Source organism: Anolis sagrei, chromosome 2 (genome assembly GCF_037176765.1).
Source record: "Anolis sagrei isolate rAnoSag1 chromosome 2, rAnoSag1.mat, whole genome shotgun sequence".
In the NCBI taxonomy this organism is placed as follows: domain Eukaryota; kingdom Metazoa; phylum Chordata; class Lepidosauria; order Squamata; family Dactyloidae; genus Anolis; species Anolis sagrei.
In genome coordinates, this window is record NC_090022.1 from 44,407,071 (window position 1) to 44,422,777 (window position 15,707).

A 15,707-nucleotide genomic window follows, 5' to 3' on the forward strand; every position below is an offset into this window, starting at 1 on the left:
GGTAAACACTGCATTCTATTTATGTGAATCTTTGTAAAATTATTTTAACTGAGATTCTGACTTGCATTTAGGGACTATTTTTATCTGGAAGGTAAAGTGAAATTCATGCAATGTTAACTCCTTTGGATCAAAATAGCTGAGAAATATATGTTGAAATCCCTCTGCACAGAAAGCACTGTAGTCCTCCTTTTAAACAATTCCCCAAGGAACAAGCAAATGCCCTTCTCTTAGTCAAGACAGTCTTGGTATTTAATTAAAGGTCAAACAAAATTGTACTGCAAACCCTGGGGATATTTCAGTAGAGTAACTTAAGTAAGGGTTGCCTAATGAAGATTTCAATGTATTAGTAAAGGGGAAACAGCTATGTTCATTTCTAAGAGTGTGACACAAGCATAGACAAACAAAAAGGAATGTTTGTGCAGAGGAAACTATAACAAGGGAAATATATGGCATTGTCAAGATGGTTGGAGTAATACTGGAGGAAAAACAAGAATAAGAGGAACTTGATTTGTTAGGAAGGAGCTATAATACCAACGTAGGTGAATATTACCAATCAAGGGTCTTTATGCGGGAACATAAAACAAGCAATGTACCAGTGGCTTTTTCATTTCTAAGAATACAGAAAGCCAGTGAAGACTTGTACATGTTCTTCTTTGTTAGTAGGGGGTGGATAATGTTAATTATGTCTAGGCGTAAAAAGCCACTTAAGCCCAGAGAAAGTATTTGTATTATCTCTGTTCACAGAGGTTTATGGGGCTGGATCATTAAAACAACTTATGGAACGATAAATAATAAATTAATCCTCTTCAAATAATGATAAACTCAAGAATCTCAATAAAGGAAACATACATGGAGAGCAATCCAATGAAGCTCAAAAGAATGGGATGTGTTGCAAGTACTTTTGGCATTTTCAAATTTCAACAATTTGAGAGCATGCAATTAATGTTTTCATGCAAGGTAAGGACAGTATTTCTTAAAGTGGATATCTGAGTTGTCTACTATGTAGTACAATTACATACTGCACACATATTTTAAGGTCAGTATGTGAAAGAACCTTGTCCAAATTGTCAGCTTTATTATTTCAACTGATCTTAAAACAGTCTGAAAGGTTGCTTTGGAGTCAGATTTACCATCCTGCCTGAAAAATATTTTAGACTTATCCACAAAATGAATCAGATTCAGAATTTTTTACTTAAGGACTTTTACTTGAGCCACTCTTTCACTTTACTTTCTGATATTACCAATTAGTTTGTTTAGAAGTTGGAGTAAGATGGATTGAACTTCCTGGGAGAAAAAGGAAAAAAAGAAAAGAAAACATTGACCACGTTCTGCCCCCATGCTATCTTAACTACCTGGAAGGTAAACTGGCTGTGACTCAATCAGGAATGTATTAATTGACAAGAATTTTAGACTTTCTCTCCTCCTGAGTATCACTACAAAATCTTTGAGGAGATGTAAAGTCTTTGTGAGATAGACACAGTTCTGAGCAAACTGAAGCTCTTGAATCTTTATTTCTTATTATTATCTCTTTCTTGTATAGTGTACAATGGTCTCTAAGATGGTCTCAATATTTAACTTTGACTGATCTTGAATACAGCTCATACAGCTCTGACTGGATGTGCAGTTCTATAGACCCCCTGGCCCTTCTCTCTCTTCACCTTCTAGTTACAAAAAGGCTGACTCCTCCAAAAACCAGAAGTGCCTTGCCTGAGGCTCTGACCCTGAGGGGATTCTTAAAAGGGCAGAGCAACTGAGGCTTCAAGTGCAAAGAGGCTATCTAGACTGACCCCACCCAAAAAAACCCTGTACATAGAGTATTAATCTCTTCAACTAAAAAGGACTTAATTAGGGGCAAACAGTGAGCATCTCCATAAGGCACGACAGGTCATCATAGCATTACCTATTATTATATTCAATTGTTCTTTCTGTGATAGACTATGATGTCAGTTAAAACTGGTGAAAACAATTGTCTGCAGAATGTGTTTATGTGGAACAATATCCATGCTTTTTACCCAGAGACATTCTTGATTATGACTAGAGCATCCCCCAGCTTGTTTAGTATTGGCTTTAGTGGGACAGCAATGCACTCCTGTTTCTGTTTGAACTATCCAAGATGCCAGAAGGTGTTATTGGGGGACTCCTGTTCAACACCACAGCCTTTGACCTGTGGGGTTCCTCAGGGCTCTATCCTGTCCCCCATGCTGTTTAACATCTACATGAAGCCGCTGGGTGAGATCATCCGGAGTTTCGGGGTGCGGTGTCATCTGTACGCAGATGACGTCCAACTCTGTCACTCCTTCCCACCTGCTACTAAGGAGGCTGTCGAAGTCCTGAACCGGTGCCTGGCCGCTGTAACGGTCTGGATGAGGGTGAACAAACTGAAATTAAATCCAGACAAGACAGAGGTACTCCTGGTCAGTCGCAAGGCCGAGCAGGGTATAGGGTTACAGCCTGTGCTGGACGGGGTCGCACTCCCCTTGAAGGCGCAGGTTCGCAGCTTGGGTGTGACCCTGGATTCGTCGCTGAGCCTGGATCCCCAGGTTTCAGCGGTGACCAGGGGAGCATTTGCACAGCTTAGGCTCGTGCGCCAGCTGCGCCCGTATCTTGGGAAGTCTGACTTGGCTACGGTGGTACACGCTTTGGTCACATCCCGCCTCGACTACTGCAACGCTCTCTACGTGGGGCTGCCCTTAAAGACGGCCCGGAAGCTTCAGCTAGTCCAGCGCGCGGCAGCCATGTTGTTAACAGGAGCAGGGCGCAGGGAGCATACAACGCCCCTGCTGTCCCAGCTCCACTGGCTGCCGATTTGCTACCGGGCCCAATTTAAGGTGCTGGTGTTATCCTACAAAGCCCTAAACGGTTCCGGCCCAAAATACCTTGCAGACCGCATCTCGGCCTACGAGCCCACGAGGACCTTGAGATCATCTGGGGAGGCCCTTCTCTCAGTCCCGCCTGCCTCACAGGCACGTCTGGCGGGGACGAGAGAGCGGGCCTTCTCGGTGGTGGCCCCCCGGCTATGGAACTCCCTCCCTGCTGAAGTTAGACAGGCGCCCTCCCTTATGGCCTTTCGTAAGGGCCTGAAAACATGGCTTTTCGAGATGGCCTTCAACTGAGTGCTATGTTATTGGAAATGACGACCGGAATGGACAACGACTATGAGACTGATTATGACCCATGATATGACGAAGCGGATTTTTAGTATAAGTAGATGTTATGTAGTAGTAGAATGTTGTTTACTGTCTTGATTTATTGTAAACTGTTTTTTCTATGTTGTTGTACACCGCCACGAGTCGCCCTAGGGCTGAGAGCGGCGGTTAATAAGTGCAAGTAATAAATAAATAAATAAATAAATTGGATACTTTAAAAGAAAAGCAATATTCAAAATTCACAGTACCATAGGCTGCTGACAGGTCTATGAAGACAGTTCCTGTGATCTTACATTTAATCAACTACCAAACTCGCAATTTTTGTATTTTGTCTGTTTGTTTTGTTCTGTTAGAAATGTAATACAATTGACTGGTTGCCCTGACATGACAAATAAATAAAACTATACAGAGAGTAAGAAATGCCAGGTATCCAAGCTGAGTTCAGAAGAGGAAGAGGCACAAGGGACCATGTTGCAATTTACATTGGATCATACAGCATACCAAAGTATTTCAGAAGAAAATCAGACTGTGCTGTCAAACTCATTTTCACTGAGGACCACATCAGCCTTATGGTTGCCTTCAAAGGGCCAGTTGTAATTATAATATTGTTTAAATGTATATATTCCCCTGGCATTGAAAGCCTTGTGGTTCACATAAAATGATTTGGAGGCTGAATTTTACCCACAAGCCTTGCATTTGACACATGTTTGTTAGGGCACTTCATTGTCTTGATGTGTAACCTGTACTCGGGGGAAGAGACCACTTTTCGGGCAAAATATGAAGAAACAAAGTGTTTCTGAATTATCAAGGTAAGGCTATTAATAACCTTACTGATTTAACTTTTACACTGAACATATCATATGCAAATATTTAATAGACTTGGAGGGAAGAGGTGTGTAAATTGGAGGAAGGAGCATCAACTACTTCATACGACTAGCAGAAAATATCAAAGGAATGATTACTGAAGACCATCAAGGAAGAAAGTGCCAGTGCATGCTTACTGTTGAACATTAATAAAACAAAAATAATGATCACAAATGATTTATATAACTTTAAAATACACAATGAAGAGGGCTGAACAGGGCTTTTGATGACAGGGTGACTTGTAGGTATCCCACTCATAGAGTTGTCATAACATGAAGTTGACTTGATGACAGTTAATAACAACATTTCAAGTTCAAACTAAAAATCAGAGCACCTCATTCACATGTTAGCTTCCCAATTCTACTATTGTATGGGTCCTCTAGCTTGTCTTGTCTCTCATTTATCCAAATATACTTACTTGACTTCTCCCTGAATTTCCCAATCATTCCTGTCCCCTAATTTCTACTTTGGCATTGAATATAATGAAGCTTGCATCTTCTCTTACCTGCTGCTGGAATTATTCCTGTCCAATGTTGAATGTTTTCAAAACATGACCAGTTCATATTTTCATTCTTTACAAATATGAAATAGCTGTATAGGGAAATTATATCAGAAAACACTGGGAAGTCAGCATTTCTTTGTCTTTAGAATTATTTTACATCACTCTCAGGCCAGTCAGCATAATATGTTTTGTGTCTCAAGTACATGCAGAGGTACAATTGTCCAAAACAGCAAACCTTATTAAAGGGATTCTTTATACGTTATATACTTTCGTATGGGATTCACCTCAACGTCAAACAGTTTGTGAAGCTCTCAGCTTCAGCATTTTCCAAATGCTGCAGTTGATTCTTTCTGGCTTCTCTCTTTCATTCTGTCTCAAACATGCTCAAAATATTATTAGTTTGACTCATCATGTACAAACTAGTTTCTTCTACTACTCTACCAGGATAAAAACGGAAACCTCCGGATAACCCCCCGTCTCTCCATCCTTACTGATCAGACTTATCAGGTGGACAGCCTTCTCTGCAGTTTCTTTTCTCTAAGACCTATCCACTGCCTTTAGCTGTCTCTTCTCCACTACATTTGTGTCTCAGCTTTAGAACAGCCTTTCCAATTTCTGCTGGCATCCTTCACTTAATTGCCACCAGCCGGAATACAGTTTGCCTCAAGTAAGATGGTCAGGCCTGTACTTTGCAATTCCTCTTGACAACATTGTGGAGGATGCCTTCTCCATATTCATTCCTTGTGGGTCTTTCTTTCTTTCTTTTTTTTGGGGGGAAAAGTCCTGTTACTAAAGTATTTGGTTACAAACAGAGGCAGAGTTATTTTCCACCTGATATTTTTAAAAAGGTTTTGTATTGATAGCATTTTAGTAAGAATCAGAGCAAAATCCTGTTTACACTGCAAGTCATGTTTGACCAGTCAGTTTATAAAACCAATACATCCCCCCCCCCAATCCGGGGAGTGGTACTTAAGGTGAAAGAGGACCTTTTAAGATGACCACAGAAGCATGCTAAAGTCATTTGTAACTGAATAGGATTGCACAGTGCCTGGCTTGGAGATCTTTCTGAAATCCTTAGCTCTCCCCATAAAACTATTGTCTGTGGGAGTTCCTTTGAGAAACTGAAGAACAATACATCAGTTTATATCTTTAGATTTGTTGGTAGAGCCCTGGAGTAAGGGAATGGGTTGGCTTTAGATGTTCAGCTCTCTCTCGAGATCTTAACAGTATTGTTGTTTTGCCATCGTTTGGTGATTTGCATTTTGTATATTCTGGCCTGATATAAATAATATCAGATTAGGAATATGCTAAAAAAAAGTTCAGATCAAACTTTTCCTCTGTTTCTTAGGCTTCATTTTAAGAGGAAGTTTCTCTTGTCTTGTAAATATGGTTATTGTGTGCTGTTAAGTTGTTTCCAATTTTTGGTGACCCTATCACAAAGTTTTCTGGACAACCTTTGTTCAAAGGGGATTTGCCACTTTGTGTCTAGGAGAGTATAACCTGACTGAAGTCACACAGTGGGCTTCCTTGGCCCAGTGGGAATCTAAACCTTAGACTCCCAGAGACATAGGTCAACACTCAACTCACTATTTATCATACTGGCTTGTCAAATAAATTAAATAAATATGGTACCTGGAGACATGTATATGAAGTGATCAATTGTTTCTCTCATTTAAATGCAATCACAGGTTCAAGTATTCAGAAATGATGTCTGTTTTGCAAGAAACGGACTATTGTATGATTCTTAACTCATTTAGAGGTGGAAAAAACTTGACACAACTTCTGGCAGGATCCATTCTATCACTAATGTGGATTAAATCTTTCCCTTCCCATTCTCCTTGGAAAGCTATACAATGATCCTTCCTCTCAAAAGGGAGTGTATTGTTGTCTGGATGCATTTTTTTTGCTTGTTTTGTTTTTACTCTTCTGGGGAAAGGCATTGATTTGTTCCTAACACCAGGAGCTGTTCTAATAAGGAGGTGCTGATATGTGAAATGAAACCACAGAGTGCAAGCACGTGGAGTGCAAACCTGTGAGTCACATTAAATAGGAACTCAACCTGCACTAATGTTAATTGCCATTCAGTTTATACTAACGTGAAGCTTATTAAACCATAAAGTGAAGCATCTAGCACCCAGAGTGGCACCGAAGACAATTAAGTGTAATAAGTGTTTCTCTTAATCCCCCCAAACCCAAGAGATGCACAAGTTACAGATGAACATCCTGTTTACATTAAAGGCTCTGCTTGCACGGTTGCTGAGCACACACACTGTGCTGAGAGATCCCTACTCAGATATAAAGCCAATTCTTCCCTGAAGCTTGAAATCCAAATTCCTTTCCTTTTGAGTGTGTGTGTGTTCACTCACTGTCATCCCTTTTCTTTGCTTACAGGTTTCATTTCCAAGACACCTATTCTGCTCTTTATTATTTAGATCCATGCTGGGTTTTTAAAATCATATTCCGTACACTTTTTTAAAAAAGAGAAAAAGACAGCTTGTGACTCCTCCAAAGCACTATCAATATAGTTATGACACATGTTTATTTACATTACTGTGCTATTCTTCTGTAAAGCCGCTCAAAGTGGGGTACACAGGGAACAATGTCATAAAACATGAACACCAACAAAAAATAATTCAGTGTGTGTGTGTGTGTGTTTTAAAATCCCTGTGGATTACAAAGCCAAATTAAAAGGACACATTTTAACAACTTTTCTGAAAGCTGTCATGATAATTTTAAATATGAAGTGGAAATAAGAGCAAAATAGAAGTGTGGTTCATATGGCAAAGAGCCACTCCAAAGGAGATTATTCACATGAGCCACTGAAGAAGTTTTGAAACTTCAATGTATTCATCCATTGTATTCAAAATGCACATTTTGCATTTGGGTGCAGTTAATCTTTAAGGCTGCAATTAGGTCTGACAGCTGTTGACCCAGAGATGTTGTGTGCCCCTTTAAAAGCTTTAATGCAGGAAGAGGAAGCACATCAGGTAAATCTTGCTCTCAACAACTCTACAAATCACTTCATCCAGCATCTTCCTTCTTCTATATTTCTTGCCCCACTATGCAAAAGAAGGATGATGATGGCGTTAGTACTAGAATGGGATGGGAAGAACAATATATGTGCATTTTCTTCCTGCTTCACAGCCCCTACAGGGACAGGTGAGATCTCTGGGTTGACAGCTAGTGGCAACCAACAATAATTTACTTCTTTCTCCAAAAAGTAAAATGCTAAGTGTGTCCACATTCACTATAAATTAGCAAAGTTTCTGAAAGTGGATTCTGGAGTAAGTCAGACAGAATTGTGCCAGTCAAAGTAAATATAGCTGGCAGCATGTTTTCCCAAGTAGTTACAAATGTAGTTTGGAAAAACAACATACTTCCTTACATCGTTTTTAAAATGCTATGCTTATTATGCCAAGAGAGGAGACGGAGTAATATACCCAAATAGTATAGTTTATGGGATATTTCTAAATGATTAAATTGGAAATATGTAACTGGAAATGCAGAGGAAGAAACATATTTCAATGTCGTGCCACATGATTTGCATATGTCACATTGCATGACACTCGTAAGAAGCTGACAATCTGAATACCAATATGAATAGTTTGTTCGTTGCCAGTAATGTGAATCAGGACTTAGATTTTCTGTTTTCTTGTCTTGCACTGTCAAGAAGCTTTCTTGGCGGCAGAAGATTATGAAATATTTCTTCCTAAGACCTTGAAGAACATCCCTCAGTCAGGTAAGATATATGACTTAAAGTGGGGCCAAAATGTTTCTGCTACAGATTGTAGATGTGAGCCTCTTTACAGTTTAAGCTCCTGATAGCCCCAGTTGTCAGATGAATAGTATTGATGTCTAATCAGGAGCCTATTCAAACTAGACAATTATAGTGCTATGATTCCACTTTAACAGCCATGGCTCCATCATGTGGAATCCTGACATTTGTAGTTCAGTGACATTGGAGCGCTCTGAGATTTCCTAGATTGCCAATCCCAGAAGTCCATAAAAAAACAATCCTGGAAGTTAAATTGGAACCACAGTGCTATAATTGTGCAGTTTTACAAGGCCTAGGGTCAGGATCAAGGAATTACTCTTGTGCTGGCATATAGGGATGCCCACATGATGGAATGTCTTTGACAGAGAACTTCTTGTCATTCAATTTGTTTAACTGCAGATTCCAATAATAGTAATAAAAAAACCTTTCTAGATGTCAGACTGTTGGTGGCATCTAATCTCTATCTTTTGATGAATGCTTTATTTATATAGTATTGCTTATTTTATTGTGGATCATTTTCTTCTTCACTATAAGCAACCTTGGGAAGCAAGCATTGTTGAAAGATAAATAAGCCGCTCTTGAGAAGTGGTGAATGATTAACAATAGTTTGCCCACTCCGGTGCAGAGGAGGTGCTCAGAGCAAGCAGTGCCGCTTCTGAGAATTTCCATTTTTAGGATTAAGTGCTGTTCCTCATCTATCTATAGGAATATAGAACAATTGTATGCCCTTTAGATTAACAAAGCAGTGGGCTGTTCATTGTTGGAGGCCTTTAAATAGAGATTAGGTGGCCATCTGTCAGGGATGCTTTAGTCTTCTGTATCAGCAGGAAGCTGGACCAGATGATGCTTAGGGGTTCCTTCCAGCCCTACAGAGCTACAGTGTGTGGTTTTAATCTCTTTCTTTCCAATACTGTTCTAAATAGGACTGAGAGACATCAACCACATGCATCTTCTGCAACCACCTCTTCTCACTTGCCTATGTTCCTCATTTGGGCAACCTGGCAATGGCAATTGGATGAAGCAGGCCTGGTTCTTCCTGCTATGTCAAGAAGTAAAAAGGTTTGGTTGAGTGGGTTGGAGCTACTCCCCCAATAGCTCACTTCCTGAAAATAGGAGGTACATAGATGTCTGTGCGAAATTGGCCTCAATGGATCTATTCCCTTTTGATTTTTAACTCCCAATTTAAGTAGGTGAGGGATTGTTCTATGCAGCTTGTGCTATGAGACTCTGAAAGAGGTAACACCCACTCCACCTTTTTCTCCTATGAATGAAAGCAGATGGACATGTGTGCTTCTTTTGGAGTCTCAGCACAAAATAACCTCCCATGATGGAAGCATATCACACTTTGCACATTCACACACACAGTTTCAGAAGGAGATAAGCCATAGAAGATATTGCGCATTAATTGTACTGTGTAGATGGACCTCAAGTCACCCTGTCATCAGTACATCCTGTAGACTCTGGGCTGTGGCTTCCCTGACTGATAATATATGCTGCATCCAAGTTGGTTCCTCAAGTGCTTTGCTATGGCTGACTTCTCTGGTCAAATTTAACAGCTTTGTTGGCTTCTTCTCTGCCCGGGTATCCAATGGAAAATGTTGCCCCCCCCCCCCCCCCCAGAAGCAACCGAGCATCTGGGAAAGTAGTTTTTAAAAAAATAATAATACCGGTAGGCAGATGTGTTCATTTTCATGGTTTCCTCCTTTCTGTTGAAGTTGTCCACATGCTTGTAGATGTCAATGGCTGCTCTGTGTAGTCTGACATGGTGGTTGTTAAGGTGGTCAAGCATTTCTGTGTTCTGAAATAATACGCTGTATAGAGGTTGGTTCATCAAGTGCTTTGCTATGGCTGACTTCTCTGGTTGAATTTAACAGCTTTGTTGGCTTCTTCACTACACAGGTCTCCAATGGAGAATGTTACCTTCCCTCAGCAGTGACTGAAGCATCTGGGGAAGTAGTGTTTTAATTCTGGTAGCCAGATTTTGTTCATTTTCATGGTTTCTTCTGTACTGTTGAAGTTGTCCACATGTTTGTGGATTTCAATAGCTTCTCTGCGTAGTCAGGGTTGGCTTGATGCACCTTCCTCTTGGCATGTTTCCCTCTTTTGCCCTCCATTCGTGTGTCTTCAAATTCTACAGAACTGCTGGTCACAACTGGCCTCCAGCTGGAGCGCTCAAGGACCAGGGCTTCCCACTTCTCAGTGTCTATGTCAGAGTTTTTAAGGTTGGCTTTGAGCCCATCTTTAAATCTCTTTTCCTGCCCATCAACATTCCAATTTCTGTTCTTGAGTTTGCAGTAGAGCAACAGCTTTGGGAGATGGTGGTCGGGCATCCGGGGAAGCAGGTTTTTAATACTGGTAGCCAGATTTTGTTCATTTTCATAGTTTCCTCCTTTCTGCTGAAATTGTCCACATGCTTGTGGATTTAAATGGCTTCTTTGTGTAGTCTGACATGGTGGTTGTCAGCGTGGTCAAGCTATGTCTGACTTCTCTAGTTGAATTTCTGTGTTCTGAAATAATATGCTGTGTAGATGTTGGTTCATCAAGTGCTTTGTAAGGCTGATGTCACTGCCCAGGTCTCCAATGGAGAATGTCACCATCCTTGTGCAGTGACTGTGAAGTGCCTCTGGAAGTAGCAGGGCAAGTATAGGCAGGCATGAATTTGGGTGCCAACATGACACCTTGAGGACTCAACACGACACGTTTGGCCTGCATCAATAGCAGTATAGTCTCTAGATCCAGGGAAGTCATGTTATCCTCTATTCTGCCTTGGTTAGACCATACCTGGAATATTGTGTCCAATTCTGGGCACCACAATTGAAGAGAGATATTGACAAGCTGGAATGCAGCCAGAGGAGGGCGACTAAAATCACCAAGGGTCTGGAGAACAAGCCCTATGAGGAGTGGCTTAAAGAGCTGGGCATGTTTAGCCTGGAGGAGGCTGAGAAGGGACATGATACCCATGTATAAATACGTGAGAGGAAGTCATAGGGAGAAGGGAACAAGCTTGTTTTCTGCTGCCCTGGAGACTAAGACATGTAACAATGTCTTCAAACTACAAGAAAGGAGATTCCTTCCATCTGAACATGAGGAAGAACTTCCTGCGAGAGCTGTTCAGCAGTGAAACTCTCTGCCCTAGAGCGTGATGGAGGCTCCTTCTTTGGAAGCTTTTAAACAGAGGCTGGATGGCCATCTGTCAGGGGTGCTTTGAATTCAATTGTCCTGCTTCTTGGCAGGGGGTTGGACTGGATGGCCCATGAGTGTTAGCTGGCCCTGATTGATTCTATGATTCAAGGGAAGAGGCTGTAGATGCGCGGGCCGCCTCCCCCGCCGCGCATGCGCGCTCCTTCCCCGCAGAATCCCTCGGGGCGCTTCCCTCCCCTTCCACGTGCCCGACGCCCCCCCTTAGCCCCGCCCCTGCTCGCTCAAAAGAGAACCCGGGCCACGCTTTCGACCAATGGCAGAGAGGGAAGGCAAGCGAGGCGGAGAGAAGAGATAAACACAAAAGGGAGGAAGGGGAGGGGGGAGATCAAAGAAGAGCGTGGCTGGCGAGAGAGGGAGGGGCGGGGCTTGACACTCGAGCGAATTGGCAGCCCTTTGCCTGGCTTCCCATTGACTCGCTCTCTTGCCTCCGTCCCTTCGCAGCCCCGTTGGCATCCGAGGGAGCGGGGAGCGGCGAGGGTGGGGTGGGCTCCGTGCCCATTAGCAACGCACCGCCTCCCTCCCCAAAAATCCTCTCTCCTCCCCCCCTCCTCCTCCTCCTCCGCCTCCCGGGCTTGGCAAAGAAGAAGAAGAAGAGGAAGAGGCAAGCAAGGGGGAAATCAGGGAGCCGAAAGGCAGGCGGAAGCCGCGGCAAGAAGTGGCAGCTTTGCGGCGGGAGCAGGTGCCCTCCCCTCCTTGGCCAGGTAAGGGAGAAAAGAGCGGGAAAAAAGGCAAGGGCTTGGGAAGGGTCCTCGGTGCTTTTTCCTGGGGAGAGTCCTCTCATAGGGCCAGGCTTGGGAGGTCTCCGGAGCCCTTGACCCATGACAGATACTCGGGACTCTTCGCCGGAGAGCCCCATTTGCATCACTCCCCCTCTTCTGTCTCTGTATCCCCCCGTTTGCTCCTTTACTGTGCCTCTCCGTCCCTTGCATCCACGCTGTCAAATGCATGGATGGAGTTTGGCACCACTTTCCCTGCCATGTCGCGACGCTACTGGATTGAATCCTGCGGGTGGCAGCTTTTCCAGCCTCTCTGCCCAAGAGTGCTGGTGCCTCCCCAAACTACAACTCCCAGGAGCCTTGGAAGGGGAGAGGCTGGCACCGTGGATTCATTCCACAGGGACTCAGGATGGAAAACAAGCCCTAGAGAACTTGCCAGGATAGTGTATGACAAGGGTCTTGCGAACAAGCCCTATGAGGAGCGGCTTAAAGAGCTGGGCATGACAGAGACTCAGGCTTCTTAGCCAGAGAGGTCTTGCGCTGTCTCGTTGTGGTATGGACACCCTTCCTTTCAGCAGATCTCCCCCCTCCAGGTATATATCAGAAGGCTCCTTGGCAGCGGCTTTCTTTCCCTCCTCTCGCTTTTGATGCCTCAGAATGCATCTGCACCTGGTGTTTTGGACTTCAACTCCCACAATTCCTAACAGCCGGTAGGCAGGGTTGCTGTGAGTTTTCCGGGCAGTCTGGCCATGTTCCAGAAGCATTCTCGCCTGACGTTTCGCCTGCCTCTGTGGCACTCATCCTCAGAGGTTGTGAGGTCTGTTGGAAACTAGGAAAATTGGGTTTATATATCTGTGGAAGGTCCAGGGTGGGAGAAAAAACTCTTGTCTGTTGGAGGCAAGTGTGAATGTTGCAATTGGCCACCTTGATTTTGAATGAATGACCTTGTAGCTTCAAAGCCTGTCTGATTGCTGTCTGGGGGAATCCTGTTGAGAGGTGTTAGCTGGCCCTGATTGATTCTTGTCTGGAATTCCCCTGCTTTTTGGTTTTCGGTTAGCGTTTAATGGCCTTTGCAGTTCAGGTAGGCTGAGAGGAATTGTGGGAGTTGAAGTCCAAAACACCTGGAGGGCCGAAGTTTGCCCATGCCTGATCTACGCTGCAAGATGAATACAGCTTGACACCACTTTAAACTGCCAGGGCTCATTGCTGCGGAATTTGGGAGTTGTAGTTTCGCAAGATCCTTAGTCTTCTCTGTCCAAGAGTGCTGGTGCCTCCACAAACTACACATTCCCAGGATCCCATAGCCGTGGGAGCTCCCGTGGTGTTAAACCGCATTATTTCTACAGTATAGATACATCCCAGTATCTTTCGTGCTCAGAGATCGCTGCCTCGTTTCTCCACGCTGCCAAACTCCATCCTGAGTGTGGGGAGGCAGGGGGAGGGAGACTGGATTTCCCGTGTGGTCTCTTCCCACTCTTTGATGTCTACGAGACCCTTTTGTTTTGTTGTTCTGGAACTGAATCTCAGCCTGGGTGTGCTCCTCACTCGCTGCCATTGGGACGAGTTCCTTCCGAATCAAACTGAGGAGTAGGCATTGCGTTCAGAAGAGAGGAGGGCTTGGGGAGGAAGGCTGTCTGCCGCCAAATCGTTCTGCCAAAAACGGGGGGGGGGGGGGGGGGGCATCTGAAGCAGGAGACTAGCTGCCCCTGAAAGCCTATGATGATCTGAACTGGGTTGTCTTAAAGACCCCACAAGGCTCCTTTCTTTTTGGAACCGGGGGCTCCAGTGTGTTAAATGCCACGAGTCCTTGGGTTTGGGCGGCTGGAGCCCCTTCCACACAGCTGACTAATGTCCCACATATGGCAGTGTGGACTCAGATATCCTGGTTCAAAGCATATATTGTGGGATTTTCTACCTTGATCTTCTGGGTTATATGGCAGTGTGAAAGGGTAGAGTCAAACTGAGACACATCTCTGTGCAAGTCTGTCTTCGCCTCCATCCCGAGAGGAGATGAACTTGGTTATCTTTTCGAGTCACCTTTGTAATAAAGCCGGCAAAAGAGAGGAAGGAGATGTGTATCAGTCCCTTTCCCTCCCCCCCCCCCCCCATCTTGCAGTAAATGGGATGATCTCAAAGCGGAGGAAGCTTGGAAGCAAATGTAGTGGCTCCGATGATAAACAGAGATTTGTTGGAGTTGCTGTCAGTTTGCCGAGCTGTATGGTCATGTTCCGGAAACATTTTCTCCTGTCATTTCGCCTACATCTATGGCAGGCATCTTCAGAGGTTGTGAGGTCTATTGGAAACTAGGCAAGTGAGGTTTATATATCTGTGGAATGTCCAGGTTGGGAGAAAGAAGTCTTGTCTGCTTGAGGCAGGTGTGAATGTTGCAATTGGAGAGATTTGGAGGACACACCGTGGAAGAGTGGCATTCATAGCTCTTACTACAGGGTTGTAGGTCTAGAGATGTGGATACTTCACAGAACAGTCAAAGCAAAAACATGCTGCAAGTTTAAATCCCCTCATGGTCTTGTTTCCCTTCTGAGCCTTGCAATTGAAAAGGAAACAATTGGGTTTTGTTGTTATGCAGGTTGGAAGTACCTTGGGAAGAGGGGCAAGAAGATATGTTTGCGTGAATACATGTGCAGTTATCCTGTTTTGCAGTGTAAAATGCCCGAGCAACTTTTGCTGGATTCAAACAAGTGTTTCTCCCCCCCCCCCCCCCTTTAAAATTGTGCATTCCCCAGGGTGGTTTGTTACCGTTCTGTGTTGTGAACAACATAATGCAGCATGTTGTGACACTTATCCCGGCAGAGATGGCTTGCTCACTAAACTACAAATGAAATGGTGTCGCTTGCATAGCAAGTGGGGTTCCTTCTCATCTCCCATACTGATTTTCATTTAAAGGAAAGGAAACAGGCTAGCTCTGGCTGCAGTTGGTTGTGGTTTCTAGGTTGGTGAAGATATATTACAATCATTATGGTGTTTCATTACAAAGCCCTGGAAAAAATATATGCCTCATGTTGCATACCCCTCTCCCATTAGATTTGCATTTGGTTCTTTTTACAAAGAAAGAAAGGAGGAAGGAAGGAAGGAAAGAATGAGGCATTTAATATTGAATATCTTCCATTTCTCCTGTAGTTTTTCAAAATGATTTCAACACTTCAATGAACTTTATTTGTGGGTGGAGGAGAGGGGATGACAGTAAATTCTGCCTCCTGGTTGTCAATCATAGAATCATAAAGTTGGAAGAGATCTCGTGGGCCATCCAGTCCAACCCCCTGCCAAGAAGCAGGAAAATCGCCTTCAAAACAACCCCAACAGATGGCCATCCAGTCTCTGTTTCAAAGCCACCAAAGAAGGAGCCTCCACTACACTCTGAGTCAGAGAGTTCCACTGCTGAACAGCTCTCACAGTAAGGAAGTTCTTCCTAATGTTCAGATGGAATTTCCTTTCCTGTAGTTTGAAGCCATTGTTCCATGTCTAGGGCAGCAGAAAACAAGCTT

At 43.7% G+C, this 15,707-nt stretch overlaps 1 protein-coding gene across 7 annotated transcripts in view; it reads left to right on the forward strand.

Moving 5' to 3' along the window:
* Positions 1 to 11,821: 11,821 nt before the first annotated feature.
* The window catches only part of LOC132769389 (contactin-4), a 643,374-nt gene continuing 639,488 nt past the window's right edge, over positions 11,822 to 15,707 (forward strand). For 4 of the 7 annotated variants that reach the window (XM_060766318.2, XM_060766317.2, XM_060766316.2 and 1 more), the window contains exon 1: positions 11,823 to 12,189. The gene's annotated coding sequence lies outside the window, so the exon portion shown is untranslated. Of the gene's footprint in view, positions 12,190 to 15,707 lie in introns of all 7 variants that reach the window. The other 3 variants (XM_060766321.2, XM_060766322.2, XM_060766323.2) reach the window with 1 other exon arrangement.